Source organism: Colobus angolensis, unplaced genomic scaffold, assembly GCF_000951035.1.
Source record: "Colobus angolensis palliatus isolate OR3802 unplaced genomic scaffold, Cang.pa_1.0 Scaffold112, whole genome shotgun sequence".
Classification (NCBI taxonomy): Eukaryota; Metazoa; Chordata; class Mammalia; order Primates; family Cercopithecidae; genus Colobus; species Colobus angolensis.
This window is the reverse complement of record NW_012112253.1, coordinates 5,375,513-5,392,833: the sequence shown is the minus strand read 5'-3', so window position 1 is coordinate 5,392,833 and position 17,321 is coordinate 5,375,513.

The following is a 17,321-nucleotide window of genomic DNA, read 5'->3' as shown; positions in this document are numbered from 1 at the left end:
CGATCATGGATTTGTTAAAAGTTTCTCAACTTTCCTTTTGATAGTGATGCTGAAATTATGTTCCAAATGACTGAAGAAGTCAAGACGTTAAATAACCTGGACATCATTGAAGAGGAAAAAAATTATTTAATAATTGACTACTCTCTTTATTGTTACTTTATTTTTAAGTTCTGTGGAAATAGGCTCCCTGCTGTTTGCGGTTTCTGGCTATCTTTATTCACCTCATTATTCCTTCTGTCTTACCCCTCTCCCTGCTAATCAGCCCCAGTGTCATAGGTTTGGAAGCCTGGGTTGATTGTATGTTCTCTTTTGGATTCCGAGTGACTACTAGACCCAGGCGAAAAGTCAGCCAGTTGCCAAGGTCAAGGGTATACCTCGTGAACACCACAGCCGCATCTCACATACAGTTTATGCAATGGTTATACTTCAAGGTCAGAGTTCACTGAGAATTTCCATAAATCTGATGGGTAATGTGCCAAATGAGATTAGAGAGGGCTTCATGTGATCACGGTCAAATGAAAATATCTTATGTTAATTTCCTAGTACAAGCTTGAGGCAGGTAGTTAATACTTCTTTGTGAAGAGCTAGAGACACACACTGGGAAGAAACACAAGTTGTTGTCTAAATAGAAAAATGAAGCATGTGGAGCTTCTAGTAGAGAAAAATGTAGATGCCGGATCAGCAGAATTTTGCTGCCAGGTTTGTGTCCATTACCTTGTGCATTCTATATTAATCTGTTAACTCTTATGCTAATTGTTACCCTAAAATACATTTTTTCACTTAAATCAATTTGATAAGTTGCATTTATATGCTTAGATGTCAACACATTCTTCAAGTTATTTTGTTGCAAAATATAAAACCAAGAAGGACAAAAGAGCATTAGCAAATGGAGGGTTGTTTACAGATTTAATCTCTGACTATTTATCCGTATATGCATTTTTCTTTTAAGCTTTGACCCGAATCAACCCAATTCAGAAAAATGCATTTTAAACTATCCATCTTGGAACTGATACAAAAACACGGACTCTACTTACGTTTGAAAATAAAACAGCATTAATATTTCAAAGCAATTTTAAGAAGAGCACTGAAGATAACAGACTTGTCAGCTATCTCAGCCTCTGGTCACCCCACACAGCTGAGAAGTCTAAGTCATAACCATAGTCTTACATCCTCATTGAATATGCTGAGAATTGCCCAGGAGTAAATATATTTCAAAAAATAAATGCAGGGACTTAAAGCATATATTACTGATGATCAGGGAGTGTTTGTTAGTATTGTAGAGATTCCTTTCAATTTAACACATTTATTGACCACCTACCTGTCTCTCACCAGGCCTCTAAGGTAAGTGATGTTGGGGAGAACCTGGAGAACAATCAGATGGTTTCTGCCGAAGCCCTGTAAAATGTCGTTAAGGAGGCAAGGTCTTCCTGGGGAACAAGTGGGAAATACCACCAAAGTGCATGTGATTCAATGGTGAGATGGCAAATCCAGGCAGAAGCACTCAAGGTAAAAACCAGGAAGAATTAGTGGAGCTCAGTGCACTTGGGGAATAAGGTTCTAGAATGGCTCTGGAGGAAGGAGTAGAATTTGGGGGAGAAGGGAGGGAAAACAAAGGCACTTTAAGTTGCAAGAATAGCCTGAGGTCAAGAGAGGCAGTGGGCCTAGTTTGTTCAAGGGTCTGCAGGCTAAATAAGCAAAAGATGATGAGACGCAGAAGACTCCAGTTCCTGTCCTGGGTCTGATACATCCATCCTGCATGACCGCAGAAAATTGAGTTAACCTATTTCCTCGCCAGAGAGATGAGAGCATTAGAGCAGCATCTTCAAGGTCCTTCCCAGTCAAACCCTCACTTTGCCTTGGAGCTTAGGGGCTCTGATATGGCGTCTGGAGTCAAAGAGAATTGAGTTCTAGTCCTGGCTTGAATCAACTGTAATAACTATCTTCCTAGCCCCTGGAAGTCTTTCATTAAAATGGAGACCACAGTGGCATGATAGTGGTTGAGAAAAGTGGATACGCTTGGTGTAGAGTAAATGCTTAGTATAGATTAGTGAGTTTGCAAATTCTACAAAGAACGCTTTTTTTTTTTTTTTTACGAAGAATGTCTGGAGAATTTAGGTGATACTTTTCAGTATCTACTAATCAATATTAACTATTGATCAATAGATATTGATTACAGGTTGAGTAAGATGACATTTTTGGTAGTTATAAAGACCTTGCTTGCCTGTAGTAGAAATCTGGGCTGTAAGCAATGGAAAATGAAGCCTGTGATGGTTTAACAGTACTTGTTACAAAGAAAGTGAAATTTTAGAAAGATTAACCTGAAGGCAGGATAATATGTGGATTTGAACAGATGAACTCTAGGTATGATATACTAGAGATGGCATATAGTATTGAAGAACAAGGTTTAATTAGGAAAGACATGACAAAGAGAGAACTTGGTGACTCCTTAAGTGTCAGGGAGAAAATGCATATCCATGATTCAGAGCCCCAGTATCCAGTAGAATAGTGAAACTGGGAGCAGAGATGGGGAGATTTGGAGACAAATCCATGATAGCTCAGGTAGAATTGTGGAGAAAACAAACTTAGATGTGAAACCACTGAATTTCAGAGAATGGCTGGCATGTCTATTGCCTGCAAGTGGTCAAAAATATGCAACTCATGAGCTTTGTGAGGAAAGGATCAGAGTTGGTGGTTTCAAGCCTTTATATACAGGTGTTCAGGGAAGCTGAGAAGAGATGAGAAACTGGAGAGTCATGTTCCCCTACCTGGCTGCCCATGACCATTGGCTGGGTGGTGTTAAAAATACCAATACCCAGGTTTTATCCCAAGATGATTTTGATAAAATTGGTCTGGGGCACAGTGTGGGGATGGAAATTTTTAAAACCCCAGCAGTTATCCCTGCAGAGAAAAAAGAAAAGACCATAGACCATGAGTTCAGCCAACTATGAAGAGTGAGGAGAAAGAGAAGCACTTGATGAAGATTCGTGTACCAAGTACCAGACTCCTGGGCTGGGGGCTTTGCATATTTTCTCGTAACTGTTCTCCAGTTCTCTGGGGGATGTTCTAACTCCAGCCTAAGATTCAGAAAGGAGGTGGAATGCATGGAAGGCCTCCTAGCTCTGACTCTACAGTCATTGTTTTTAAGAGAGAGAGAAAAAAACTGTCTTGAAGAGGAAAGTGAAGAACAAAGATTGACTACTGTGGCACCTTGTACGTCCAGACCTAATAGCACACTTCAGCTCTCTAAAAGCAAGAGTCTAAATTTAGTGTCAACAGTGTAAAAACATATTCTAAAAATTAGTTGATTCTCTGTTTATTCACTTTATTCAAAACTTCTCATGTCTCACTCAAAACCTAAATGTTTTAGTTTATATACAATTCTAACCAGTTTAGAAAACTGATGTACCAGCTCAGTAAATGAAAAAGAGCAATTTCAGAGGGGAGAACAGGTAGAGAAGGACTAGGTAATAACCAGTCAGCCAACAAGAAGACTTGGGGGTAGACACGTAACACTTACTGAGCATTTATTATGTGACAGGCACTGTTAGAGATGCTTAACACACACGCCCTCATTTAATTCTGTAGTGGAAGTATGGTCTGCACAGCCTCTGAACTCGTTCTTTTGGGATATTTCTGTGGTGTAGGTTTTGGAGATGTTGGATTCTGCTTCCACAAGAACTCTAAAAGGAGCCATTTCTCTTTCCCTTTCCCCATTCTTTGCCAGCCAGGTGGCCTTCAAATGGGTAAGGTGTACTGTGATGGCAGAAGGACAACTAGAGATTGTGTTGAGGTCTCAGTGTGGCACTGAAGATCTGATAGCAGCACACCCAGTGAAGACTTCACCTGGACGAATAACTGGCTTCTCCTGTGTTCTCTGCTTCCTAGCCTCTTGGTTCTTGCTCATTTTCCTTGGTCAGTTTTCTATATTTTTCTTCAATTCTGTGAGTTTCCTGTCATCTTTCCAAATGTTTATTTTCCACTTAAACTAGGCAGTATCCGTTTCTCTTGTTTGCAATTAATAATCTTTTTTTTATTATTATTATACTTTAAGTTCTAGGTTACATGTGCACAACGTGCAGGTTTGTTACATATATATACATGTGCCATGTTGATGTGCTGCGCCCATTAACTCATCATTTACATTAGGTATATCTCCTAATGCTATCCCTCCCCCCTACTCCCTCCCCACAATAGGACCTAGTGTGTGATGCTCCCCTTCCTGTGTCCAAGTGATCTCATTGTTCAATTCCCACCTATGAGTGAGAACATGCGGTATTTGTTTTTCTGTTCTTATGATAGTTTGCTGAGAATGATGGTTTCCAGGCAATTAAGAATCTTGAGTAGCCCAAATGCTCATAGCAACTCTCAGAGGCTTATTTAACTATGTACCTTCTTATGGAGGAGGAAACAGAAGTTCAGAGAGCTTAGGCAACTCAAGATCACAGAGCTAGGAAGTGGCAGAGCCAGAGTTCCACAACAGGTTTTTCCTGCATAGGGCATTATGTAAGGAGTGAAGAGCCCAATAACTTTAGAAATCCCTAGAGCATCATTACATCATTTCATATAATGAGAAACATTTCATGTAATGAGTCTTCTTTGATTTCAAAGTCCTGCTAAGTAATTGTATACTTATTTTAAAGAAAATAGGGAGGTTTCTGATATAGTTTTTATATCACAAGCAAATCCTGTTTTAAATGATTAAAAATTGTATTAAAGGCAAATTATTTTAATACTGAAAGGTAAATTCTTCAGTTATCTGGAAAATTCACTTACTTAGAACCTTGATAAAGGAAGTGCAAAATTTTCATTTGACAAATAAAAAAAGAGAAAGATTCCCAAATGTATGGATTTCTTAAGAGAGCAGTGTTTGGAGGAGTACTAGACCCTTTCCTGAAGCCTGGGGCTTTTTGAATGAGGGAGTGAGGGGCCAGGCACACAGGCCAGGAGGAGATGCGTAAACACAGGGTGGAGATGTGTGTGGGGCTCCTGTCATTCCCGGCTCCTGCTCTCGGGCGGGCCTAGAAGCAGTGTGTGTGTCATGTTCCTGAAACCCTCAGATGGTGATTACAACCGATTACACAAGATGCCATGTTCCCTAATCATATCACTTACATTCCTGCGAACTGCAGTGACAAGGGTTTGAAGGGAGAACATCACAGCTGTCTAATAAAAAAAGAAAATCGGATAAAGCCGACTGTTGCAGGCAGAAGATCATACACCAACCTGTGAAGGGTGCTGGGTGCAATGGAGTTTTGCTCTCTTTCTAACCCAGCTTGACCCCCGCCCGGTCTCCTGTTTCCAGAACCCTCAAGTCACATCGTGACGGGAGTCGTGCAGGTGTGGCGTGTCCACCCAGGCTTATTTATTTGTTATATGATTAGCTCATGCTCCCTGTTCTGTGAAGTGAACACTGTCGCTTTGGTAAATTTAGAGCTCGTCACTGCCAGAATCTAGGCAGCTCTTGTGAATCAAAGCAAAGCACCACGAACACCCCCTTCCTGTTCTTCTCTGAAGCTGCTCTAAACTCAAGACACCAACTCTCTCTTCTGCCACTCCGTTTTAAATCTGTCTTCAAAGAGAAAGCCAACTGTCTTGAATTAAACACGAGGCGGCAGTTCTTGAAGTCATGTGTGATGAAAGTGATTAAATAATTAATTCAAACAAAGGTGACTTGTGAGTCAGGTTGGGGGTCAGAATGAAAAAAAAGTCTTGATTTAAAGCAGCGTTTACTCGGCATGCTATGGAAAAAAATACCTAATGTGATATGAAATTGCCGTGCTGGAGACGATTAACCTGTCTCCCTCACTTCCCCAGCTCCAGGCACTTTGGCCTCTTGCTGTCCCCTGAACAGATTAAGGCTATTTCCCCCACCCCAGGGCCTTTGGACCTTCTAGTCCCTCTGCTGGAAGTCTCTTCTCTCCAGTATTTATGTGGGTCACTTTTGCAGATCTCTGTTTAATTGTCAGCTTCCCAGAGTCCTTGACATAATACCGCTCTCCCTCCCCTACTCCCTAACCTTTCCCCCATTTTTATTTCTTTATGAGATCTTTATTGCTGGGCATTTTGTCATATAATAATTCTCTCTCTCTCTCTCTCTCTCTCTCTCTCTGTCTGTCTTTTTCGTAAAGACAGGGTTTCCCTATGTTGCCCGGGCTGGTCTCAAACTCTTGGATTCAAGCAATTCTCCTTCCTCGGCCTCCCAAAGTGCTGAGATTATAGGCACAAGTCACTGCACCTGGCATTAATTCTTTGTTTTATTGCCAGTCTTCCCAACCAGAATGTAAGTAAGCTCCATGAAGACAGCATTATATCTGTTTTTTTCCTGCTGCAGTATCCCTAGCACCTAGAACAGTGCTTGGCACAGAGTACATAGCAGTAAGTAGCTGTTTAATAAATGAATGAATGAATGAATGAATGAACTATAAAGTAGAAATGCTTCAACCTTCTCTAAGGTCAAAATTAGCTCCAGGAAATGCTTTTGACAATAAAAGATGCTACACCTACTTCTAAATGATAAAACCCACCCACTAGAATGATAAATTCTGATTTAGGTGCAAACTGAATCCTTGAAAAATACAAAACAAGGCTGGCACGGTGGCTCATGCCTGCAATCCCAGCAGGTTGGGAGGCTGAGGTGGATGGACAACTTGAGGTTAGGAGTTTGAGACCAGTCGGACCAACATGGTGAAACCCCACCTCTACTAAAAATACAAAAATTAGCCAGGCATGGTGGTGGATGCCTGTAACACCAGATACTTGGGAGGTTGAGGCAGGAGAATCGCTTGAACCTGGGAGGCAGAGGTTGCAGCGAGCTGAGATCGAGCCACTGCACTACAGCCTGGCTGATGGAGCAAGACCCTGTCTCAGGAAAAAAAAGAGAAAGTATACAAAACAAAATAAAACTAATGCATCTAACCGATTGCTTTCAGCAAGCTATCGGCCTTCTGAGATTTCTTTTCCAAAGAGTCAAGAAATGTTTATTAGGAGGCATGTATGGCTTCCATTTTGCGATGAAATGTATCCAAGGAGGAACCGACCTCCCCGGGTGCTCTGTTGGGTGTGTATATCTGGTTTATAGCAAGTTATCTGAAGTAGACAGCTCTTGAGCCAATGTTGTGAGTATAATCACAGTCATCCTGATGGAGACTAAATTATGTATGTGAGCCTGGCTATATGCAGCTGTCTGGACGCACTTGTTTGATAAATCCTTGACCTGTCACCTGTCCAAAGTGGCAAGTGCCTAAGTGGGTTTGTAATGGTAATTATTCTGAACATTTCGGTACTCCTTTCTAATCTCTGCTATCTCTAGACAACTTGTTAGATTTTTCCAAGAGCCCAATCCTGATGATAAAACTTGCAGTCCCAAACTTCTCTTAAATCAGATATTCTGACTAGTTAGATAAGGCTGAGTTGCAGAGGTAAAGAACGTTCCTCTTCCCCTTAATGAAGTCATCTGAGTGATATTTTATTTATAACACTGAGCAGCAGAACAAGCACAAAAACTTGGATAAAACAGTAATTATTCATATGCAGAAATTAGCTGTTCATCAAAAAATGAAAACCCAGGGCGCTTTGATATTTCAAAGCAACTGTCTTAATTTGAGCGGGCTTGAGATCAGGGCACTCTGGGAGAAGCTGGAAGCTTGGAACAGATAAGAGAGGGGTGTAGGCATAGATGAAAATGTGTGAAGGGCTTTGCAAATTCAGGTGTGTTAAGGAAGTTTCAATATAGAGGAGGCTGGGGGGCAGAACAGAATTAAAAACAGGCATTGTTTCCATGGCTGGTGAGGAAGATGAGTGACAGTCTAAAGGTGGAGCCCTGGTCTTCAGAGCAGAGGTAAGGACAAGCCAGGCTTGGAGTCAGAGCCCCATTTACCGGGAGGATGCTGGGGGCAATGTTCTCATTCTGTGGGCTATTGAAGTGTAAGTCAAGTCAAGGTGACTAAGGCCAGCAGTCAGTCACCTATCACTGCAGCCAGAGAGGGGTGAGGTTGGAGAGTGTAAGCTCGAGGCCATGCCCACGGAAAGTGATCATGTCTGGCTCATGGGAATCCTTGTCTCTGGACAGCGGATAATTTTCGTCTGTACTAACTGTCCAAGCTCTTTCAACTCAGAGCAAAAATAATACATGTACAGATTAACTATATTAATCAAAATAGCTGATTAAATTGGGTCTACAGGCAATTTTTCTATGATGATTTAAAATTTTCAGTAAATATTTGTGACTTTTTTAGTGCAGTAAGACATATAATAATTAAATTATTAGATTTAGGTTTTACGTTATGGTTGTACTACAAACACAATTAAGACAAGAGCTAAAAATTTCAAGACCAACGAATAAACTTCATTTTAACATTGTCTGTCTTTAGGAGAATTTCAAATAGAAATAGTGTGGTTGGAAGAAACCAGAAATTGTATGAATGTTATGATATATATAAAGATAATTGCTGTCAATATAAGTAATGTGGCTTTGCTGAGTAAAATAAGATGATTGCCTAGGGTTTTCCAAAACCCCCTAAAATTGCTTCTATACCACATGTAACCACATGTGGTATAAATAAAATGTAAGTCAAAGGAATGAGGAAAGATAAACATATAATTAAAAACAGCTCAGTAGATACTTGGGCTCATTCATTTCAATGCTGGCATCTGCAGTTTATGGAGCGGTTATAGACCCGCAATAGATCGGCGTTGACTACATGCCATAAAACACATCAATGCAGCTTGGGCCCAAATTATTATACACAAACAATAAATCCATCCTGTTAGCAGGATAAATATGATAACTGTTGATAATGGTGGAAAGTGACAAAATGTGATCCCTAAGTAAATAGTTTTGCATTCTTAAGAAACAAAGATTACTTTAGCTTTTAGTGACTCCTGTGACTTCCGTTCTCTTATCTGTAGTTTGAATCAAAAGAGAGATTGTGGCCTTGAAAGCCTCTATGCTGATTACTGTTTGTGAGTCTAATAAAAGACATCAGTCCAACCATTTATTTGTGAAAATGAAATCTTCATATGTTGAAGGTCAGTTTTAGTTGAAGTTATGTAATAGGCAAAAGTCAAGGCTCTTTTGCCATTAAAATTACTCGCGGAGCACATCTTGGGTATTCTACCCCTAACCTTGAATCCTGCCTTGTGTGTTGTAAGAAAAATAGTAAATGGATGTCACAATATGATGATGGACGCATCATGGCTATGAGTTTTTCTGTAGGAGACAGTTAGCTAAACAGATAAACCTCTTCGTAAACATTGTTAAGTGAAATAGTCTAATAAAATATATTGGACTGTAGATAGAGAGTGTTTCATGAACCATAGTCTCATTTTGTCCTCTAAGAAATGAAAATAATTTTTCACTATCGTTTACATCAAAAGCTAGAGTCAATAAGTATTTTGGGTTAGATTGTCAGAGAAACTCATTTCATACACTATTGGGATACAGAAAATATGTAGGTATCATATTTGTCTGTGTGCAAAGTGATTGGATATTACACTTTACAAGGGCAGGAAGCAGACACTTTTAAATCAAGATATCACTTTTATGGGTGTTATCTTATTTTGGATAATTGACACCTTATTCTGCTTGGAAGCAAAAGTTTAATTCAAAAGGCCTATGTAGACCAGGCGCAGTGGCTCGCATCTATAATTCCAGCACTTAGGGAGGCTGAGGTGGGCTGATCACCTGAGGTCAGGAGTTCGAGACCAGTGTGGCCAAAATGGTGAAAGCCTGTCTCTACTAAAAATAAAAAAATTAGCCAGTCGTAGTGGCATGTGCCTGAAATCCCAGCTACTGGGGAGACTGAGGCAGGAGAATCACTTGAACCTGGGAGGTAGTGGTTGCAGCGAGCCAAGATCACACCACTGCACTCCAACCTGGGCAATAGAGCAAGCTTCTGTCTCAAAAAACAAAACAAACACACAAAAAAAGATCTATATATACGTGTGCTGTATATGTACATATATGTATATATTGGTATATAATTTTTCTCTCTGCAGTCTTTTTAATCAACTTTATTGAAATGTAATAGACATATAATAAAATTCACCAATTTAAAGAGACAACGTGATGAGTTGTAACAAATGCATACAGTTATGTGACCATCACCATAATCATGATTCAGAACACTTCCATCACACCAAAACATTCCCTCATACTTCCATGTCATTAACGTCCTCCCCTTCTAGCTTGTGGCAACCACTGATATATATTTTTTAATTTAATTTAAATTATTTGTGTGTTTTTTGAGATGGAGTCTCACTGTGTCGCCCAGGCTGGAGTGTAATGGTGTGTTCTCAGCTCACTGCAACCTCCACCTTCCAGGTTCAAGCAATCCTCCTGCCTCAGCTTCCCAAGTAGCTGGGATTACAGGCATGCACCACCACACCCGGCTAATGTTTTTTATTATTATTATTATTTTTAGTAGAGACAGGGTTTCATCATATTGGCCAGGCCAGTCTCAAACTCCTGACCTCGTGATCTGCCCACTTTGGCCTCCCAAAGTGCTGGGATTACAGGCGTGAGCCACCGCACCTGGACTAATTTTATTTTTATTGTACATATTTAAGGTGTACAACATGACGTCCTGATATACATATACATAGTTAAATGCTTACTATAGTCAAGCCAATTAACCAGTCCATCATCTCACACAGTCAGTTACCTTTCTTCATTTTCTTCTGCTTTTGGTAAGAATGCCTAAAATCTGCTCTCTTAAGCAAATTTCCAGTATATAATTCAATATTATTAACTATAGTCCTCATGCTGTATATTAGATATCTAGACTTACTTATCCTACATAACTGCAGCTTTGTACTCTTTGACCTATGCCTCCCCGTTTCCCACCTCCCCTATCTCTGTTAATCATCATTCCACTCTCTGTTTCTATATATTTTACTTTTGTTTTTCTAGATGCCACATGGAAAAGTGATCATGCAGTACTTTTCTTTCTGTACATGACTTGTTTCACTCAGTATAATGTCCTCCAGATTCATCCATGTGGTTACAAAAAGAAGGATCTTTTTTGGAGGCTGAATAATATTCTGTTCATATATATGTGATGTATATGTATATATGTGTATATATGCGGTATATATGTATATAAATATATACATATGCATGACATATATGTATATAAATATATACATATGCATGACATATATGTATTATGTGATATATGTATACACATACATATATGTATGTATGTATATATGTGATATATAATATTCTATTATATATGTGATATATGTGTGATATATATAAACAGAATATTATTCAGCCTCAAAAAAGATCCTTCTTTTTTTGTGATATATCATATGTGTGTACATATATAATCACAATTTCTTTACCCAATCATCTGTAGATGGGCACTAAGGCTGTTTCCATATCTTGGCTATTGTAAATAATGCTGCAATGAACATGAGAGTGCAGATATCTCTATGAGGTGCTGATTTAATTTCCTTTGGGTGTATAACCAGAAAACGGATTGCCGGATTGGTGGGTGGTATGGTAGTTTGGCCCATTTTTTTGAGGAACTGCCATACTGTTTCCATAATGGCTGCAGCAATCTGCATTCCCACCACCAGGGTACAAGCATTCCCTTTTCTTCACACCCTCACCAACACTTGTCATCTCTTGTCTTTTTGATACGTATAATAGCCATTCTAACAAGTATAAAGTGATATATCATGTGGTTTTGATTTGTGTTACCCTGATGATGAGTGAGGTTTCTGTAGTTTTGCCTTATCTAGAATTTCATATGAAGAGATTCATACATTATACAGTTTTTATATTTCACTTTTTTCACTTAGCATAATGCTTTTGAAATTAGTTGATGAGGTTGTGTGTGTCAGTAATTTCCTTTTTGTTGCTAAGTAATATTCCATTGTATAAATGCATCACAATTGATTTATCCACTCACTAATTGATGAATACTTGGCTTGCTTTCAGTGGCTGTAATTCATAAAATTGCTGTGAAGATTTGAATGTCAGTTTTTGTGCTGTAGAGTATGTTTTCATTTCTCTTGAATAAATATGTAAGAGTGGTTTTGCTGGGGCATAGGGTGCATATATGTGTGACTTCACAAGAAACTTCCAAGGTCTTTTCCAAAGCAGCTATGCAGTTTTAAACTCCACCAGCAATATATAATATTTCCAGCTGTTTCATGTTTCGTATTCTTACCAATGGTTGGTATTGTTAGTTTTTTTAAATCTTAGCCATTCCAATGAGTATGTAGTGGTATCTTATTGTGGCTGTGATTTGCATTTCCTTAATGACTAATAATGTTGAACATTGTTCATGTGCTTATTTGTCATCCATATATCTTCAGTTAAATTTTTTGTATATTTAAAAATTGTGTTGTTTTCTTATTTTTGAGTTGTAGAAGTTCTTATACATGTATATACACACATATTTTATATGTATATATTTTATGCATGTGTATACATTATATATATACTTTTTTGAGACAGGATCACCTAGGCTAGAGTGCAGCAGCATGATCATAGCTTACTGCAGCCTTGAACTCCTAGGCTCAGGTGATCCTCCCACCTCAGCCTCCCAAGTAGCTGGGACTATAGGTGCACACCACCATGCCTGGTTAATTTTTTTTTTTTTAAGTAGAGATGGGGTCTTTCTATGTTGTCCAGGTTGGTCTCAAACTCCTGGGCTCAAATGATTCTCCCTCCTCAGCCTTCTAAAGTGCTGGGATTACAGGAGTGAGTCACCATGCCTGGCTTATATTTTTGATAAAAGTTCTTTGTCAGACATATTGTACCCTATTTTGTGGGTTTTCTTTTCATTTTTTAAGTCTTTTGAAGAATATTTATAATATTTTGATGAAATCTAACTTATTTATTTATTTCTTTAATAGTGCATACCTCCTTGTCCTTTCACCATTGCATTGCCTTGTCATCTCTCTTAAAAATTAATTCTTTATATATTTCTGGGTGTGTTTCTGGATGCTCAGTTCTATTCCACTGAACTCTTTGTATAACTTCATCTCAATATTATGCTGTTTTAGTATTGTAGTTTTGTAGTAAATTTTGAAAAGAAATAGAATAAGTTTTCTAAATTTATTTATTTTTTTTCAAAATTGCTTTGGGTAGTCGTGGTCCTTTAAATATTTATATAAATTTTAGAATAACTTGTCTATTTCTTTAAACATACCTTCCCATATTTTGATTGGAATTACATTGAACCTATATATCAATTAAGGGAGAATCAGTATAATAACAATATTTGTGTATGAACATGGTATACTACTTCATTTATTTAATAATTCTTTAATTTCTCTCAGCATGTTTTGCATGTATTTTGTTAAATTTGTCCCAATGCATCTTATGTTTTTATATTGTTACAAAGATTACAATTTTTATATTTCAATTTCTAATGGTTTATCCCTAGTATGCAGAAATATAATTGATTTTTAAAATATTGACCTGGTAGGCCACAATTTCGCTAAACTTACCGTTAGTTCTAGTAACTTTTAAAAAATATTAATTTCTTAGAATATTCTATGTAGATGATCATGCTGTTTGTGAATTTAAAAAATGTTGCTTCTTTTTCAATCTGTATGCTTTTCATTCATTTATTTTTTCTTGCTTTACTGTACTAGCCAAGATCTCTAGTGAAATATTGGTTAGGAGTGGTGAGAGTGAACATTCAGGCTCATTCTTGATCTGAAGGGGAAAGAAAGTTTTCAGTCTTTCATCATTAATTATGATGGTAGTTGTAGGCCTTTTTTTTCTGGAGACAGAAGATTCTCACTCTTAGGGTGAGGATGTGATGAATGAATGATGATGAATGAACACTTTTTTGACACCTTTTGAGATAAACGTGTATGTGATTTTTCTTTGCTAGTCTGTTAATATGGTAAATTACATTGCTTGATTTTGAAATGTTAAATCAACTTTACATTCATGGGTAAACCTCCCTTAGTCATGACTTGATATTCTACTTATATAGTTATGCATTTGATTTCCTAGAATTTTTTTGGTAAGTTTGTGTTCATGTTCATGAGGGATTCTGGTCTGCATTTTTTTTTGTTTGGTTTTCATAGTAATGGCCAAATTCAGGGTACTGAGGGTCTCAGGAAATGAGTGGAGAGGAGTGTCCTTTTTTGAGGGGGTTTCTGGAAGAGATTTTATAAATTACTCTTATTTATTCTTTAAATATTTGGTAGAATTCAGCAGTGAAGGCATTTGGCTGAGAGTTTTTCTTTGTGTGAAGGTTTTATCACCATAAATGTAATTTGAAAACTAGATATAGGGTTATTGATATTAACTGATTTGACTTAATGAGTAAATTTTGGTAGTTTGTGTCCTTCAAGGAATTTGTTCGTATCATCTAAGTTGTTGAGTATATCGGCATATAATTGTTCACAATATTCGCTTACTAATGTTGTAACATCTATAGTATCTGTAGTGAAGTTCATTCTTTCATTCCTGAATGAAGTAATTTGTGTATTCTCTCTTTTCAACCAAACAGACTTTTTAAACAACTATTTTTCTGTTTTTCATTGCATGGTTATTGGTTCTCTTCTTCATTGCTTCATTTCTTCATTCCTTTAAGTTGAATTTGATTTTCTTTTTTTTCCTTCTGTTGAAACTTTCATAACTGATTTGATTTTGTTTTTCTTTTCTAATATAAGCATTTAGAGCTATAAATACTATCCCTCTAAGCACTACATTACTGACACCTCACAAATTCTCATATACCTTTCAATCAATTTTATTGTTGATTTTTTCTCATTTTGGGGGCAATTTCTTCTTTGACACTTGAGTTTCCAAATATTTTCAGATTTTGCCACTACCTTTCTGTTATTGCTTCCTAGTTTACCTCTATAATGTTTAAATAATCTACTTAGTGTTGTTTCAATTCTTTAAAAATTACTGTGTTAAGTTTTATGGCTCAGAATATTGTCTGTCTTGTTAAATGTTCTGTGTACACTTAAAAAGAATGTGTATTCTGCTCTTGTTTGATAGGGTGTCCTATAAATGTCAATTAGGTCAAGTTGACTGACAATGTTGTCCAAGTCTTCTAAATCCTTACTGATTTCCTGTCTAATTGTTCTATGAATTATTGATAGTGGATGTTGAAATTTCAAACCTAATTGTGGATTTTTTCATCTTTCATTTTAGTTCTATCAGTTTTTCCTTCATGCATTTTGAAGCTCTGTTAATTGTTACATACACTTATAGGATGGTTGCATCCTCTTGATGAATTATCATCATGAAATATTCTTCATTATCCAAATAATATTTATTTTGTATTATTTTTATTTTTTAATTTAAACTAAATTTAACAGAGCTTAGCTAAGCAAAGAACAATTTGAGAATCGGGCACCCTCCTGAGCCAGAGTAGGCTGAGAAACACTCCAGTGCACTGTTTACACATCCAGTTAGGTTATAGTTCACTATGTACAGGAAACCTTTAGGCTGAACTTAAAATATGTAATGAGGCAGCTTTAGGCTAAACTTAATGTAACTCAACTGATGAAATTATGAAATGGTTGGGGTTTAATCTACAGTCACATTATTTGTTTTATATTTTCCTTGTCTTCTTTTGTACTGAGTCTTGCTGTGATTCCATTTTATCTCCATTATCTTATTAGCTTTTTTGGTCTTACTTTTTTAATTGGTTACTGTAGAGTTTATAGTACATAGCTTTGTCTTATCACAGCCTGCCTTCAAATAATATTGTAGCACTTCATGTATAGTGTAAGAACCTTATGACATTATGTTTTTATTCCCACCCTCTTGTTCTTCGGACAATTATTCATTTTGTTTTTGCAAATGTTTTAATCTCCCCAATACAATATGTTTTTAAAAATTTGCTTTATTCAATATCTTTCAAAGAAATTAAAACATAAGAAAAATGTGTTTTATATTTACCTGCATTTTTTAACCACGTTGGCACTTTTCATTTCTTAGTGTGGATCCAAATTTCCATCTGCCACCATTTCCCTTCTGCCCGAAGAACTTATTTTAAAGTAGTGCATGGCTGTTGGCTATGAATTCTTTCAGCTTTTGTTTGATTGGTTGGAATAAAAATGATCTCCAGCCTGGGGATTGTTCAACCTACTGATTTCTGGTGGCTCTTCTCTTGGCCTGTGGTAGTTTCCTCTCAAGTATGTGCTAATCAGTGTTCAACTGAAGACTCATGGAGACTCCTCTGCAGTTCTCTAGAGCCCTTTTTATGGTAGCACCCTTCTCTTCAGTGTTCTGCCTTTGTCTCCTGTTTAGCTGCTTCTGCCTTTCTGAAGTCTCTCTGTGTGCTGATCGTTCTCTCCTCAATTTAGTGAGATAATTCGATTGGGTTTGGGTTTCCCCTCCCTGCATCACAGCAAAGCAGAAGCAATGATAGGGCTCATCTCATTTGAATCCCTTCTCTCGGTTATGGCAGTCTTGTGCTGCCCATTGTTCAATTTTTGAAAACCATTGTTTTGCATAGTTAGTTGGGTTTTCCAGTCACTTACATTATGGTAAGCAGGTAAATATGGTTTCTTTCTTTCTTTTTTCTTTTCTTTTTCTTTTTATTTTTTGAGACAGGGTCTCACTCTGTCACCCAGACTGGAATGCAGTGGCGAGATCTCGGCTCACCTCATGGCAACATCTGCCTCCCAGGCTCAAGCGATTCTCACGTCTCAGTCTCCCTAGTAGCTGGGATTACAGGCATGCGCCACCATGTGTGGCTAATGTTTATATTTTTAGTAAAGACGAGGTTTCGCCATGTTGGCCAGGCTGGTCTCGAACTCCTGACATCAAATGATCCACCCACCTCGGCCTCCCAAAGTGTTGGTCTTACAGATGTGAGCCACCACACCTGGCCAATATGGATTCTTTTACTCCATCTTGGCCAGAAATGAAAACTCTTTCAGCAGACTAAAAAACAAAACAAAACAAAACAACTCTTTCTTGAAATGTAATACACATGCAGAAAAGTGCCTGAGAGTTTTCAGTGTAGGGAATTTTTCTAATTGAGTCTATGTGTATAACTAGCACCTGTATCAAGAATCAGAATATTATCAAGACTCTGGTTGCCATCTTTGCTTCCCTTCCAGTCTCACGCCTCCCTAAGTTGAACATCAGTCTGATCTTGAATTGTATAGGTGTATTTTGCCTGTTTTTGAACTTTATGTAAGCGGAATATTGTAGTGTGGACACTTTAGCATCTGGCCTCTTAAGTATTTATTTGTAAAATTATTGAATGCTGTTGTGTGCAGTTGTAGATCACACATTATCACTGTGGCACAGTAGTCCTTTGAGTGCATTGGCACAATTGCTGGGTTTTGGCTATGACTAATGGTAGCTTCCGAACATT